The sequence below is a fragment of the Marmota marmota genome, unplaced genomic scaffold, assembly GCF_001458135.2.
Source record: "Marmota marmota marmota unplaced genomic scaffold, marMar, whole genome shotgun sequence".
Classification (NCBI taxonomy): Eukaryota; Metazoa; Chordata; class Mammalia; order Rodentia; family Sciuridae; genus Marmota; species Marmota marmota.
This window is the reverse complement of record NW_026000016.1, coordinates 29,751,621-29,753,174: the sequence shown is the minus strand read 5'-3', so window position 1 is coordinate 29,753,174 and position 1,554 is coordinate 29,751,621. Positions and strand designations below refer to the sequence as shown.

General features: G+C 35.8%; 1 non-coding gene across 1 annotated transcript; it reads right to left on the bottom strand.

The window, feature by feature from the left end:
- Positions 1-388: 388 nt before the first annotated feature.
- LOC125618579 lies at positions 389-545 on the bottom strand. Its single transcript, XR_007349918.1, has one exon. It is a non-coding gene; the product is annotated as a U1 spliceosomal RNA (small nuclear RNA).
- Positions 546-1,554: the final 1,009 nt, after the last annotated feature.

Here is a 1,554-nt window from a genome sequence, read left to right as displayed (position 1 = left end):
CATGAGCCTTCTTAATCAGCCTGTCACTCTGTTTTTCAGGAATGACTCACAAGATATCCTGCTGTGACCCAACACTGTGTAAGTTATTGAATAATTTCTACAAATTGTCTTTTAAAGTTCTTCTTTCTTACCTTGAGGTGAAAGAAGAATCCTCTTTCTCTGATAGGGTGGTACACACAGCATACCAATAATTTTCCTGAAATCTTCCCCGCCAATCCTCATGTGATCTACTACTATACCCTGTCCTTTTATACACTGATGTGAGTGAGAGATTTAGAAGAGTTGTGAGGCAGGATCTTAGCCACCTGCCATAAAAAGTTTCCATCTTTGTCTAAAATCTCAGTCACATTCCCATTTAATTGTCCTTTTAACACAATTTTTTTTTAATTTTGGGAAAGCACAAACTCAGTCCCCCACTACCACAAATTATGCAGTTGAGGAAACATTTGAGGAAATCACAGGAGTCAGCACATCCAAAGTGCCATGGATAAGCCTTGCACTGGGTAAACCACCTTCATGATCATGGTACTTTAATTTTTAAGAGTCAGAAAACAGATTTTTGAAAAAATGGTCTGTATATTACGGTCATATACCCACACACATATGTATATATATATATGATATATATACATACACAGTCTTTTATATATGTATACATATATATGTATGTGTACGCACACACACACACACACATATATATATATATATAAATTTTGTTATTTATTTGTTTATTGTTTTGGTTGCCTCTGACCTGCCCTCCACATTGTTTATTTACAGAATAATCTGTGTACTCATCTCCCAGATTGTGAAATATCTTCAATCATAGGCTTTGTTTTGCTATTGCAGGCAGGAATTTTCATAGCAGAGTAATTCAATGATAACATCACTTGAAGGAATAGCAAAAAATGTGATAGAAAATCTTTGTAGAATGACATGAGCACATCCAGGGCTAAATTTTGGCTTTTATATGTATGGCACATGCACCAATAATAACATGGCCACTTACTCCAATCTTCTTCCTTGCGGAGTGGGACTAAGCCCTCTTCAAGGGATAACACTAAGAGGCCTGTTGGGAAAACTGTTCAGTAGAGTCCAACACACAGTTCACTTGAGAGGAAAATCAAATTTTCTTTCAGTCCTCGAGCAGAGAAAAGGTGGCACATTAACCCCCTACATCCTTTCAATAATGTGGGAAGTAAATCTAAGTAATGCCGTACAATGAATGTGAGGCCACATCGTCAAAAATACATAGGTCAACATTTTTCCCTGACATTTTTTCACAGTCATTTTATCCTCTACACACTTTATTATTATGATGGCTATTAAAGGGTCTCATACACTGTGTGGAAAGTATGAAAAATGGCAGCTAGACATTGAGTTTATTTTTTTGTAATATAAATAAAGGTGTGCTATAGTATTCTATGTATATTACTATATACATTCATTATACCAATAAATATATGAAGGAAGCTTTACATCAGAAGGGCATGTCTCTGACCATTTCCCCCCATTTATCCTTAGAGAGATTTCCTCCCTAAGGGACTATATTAAGAC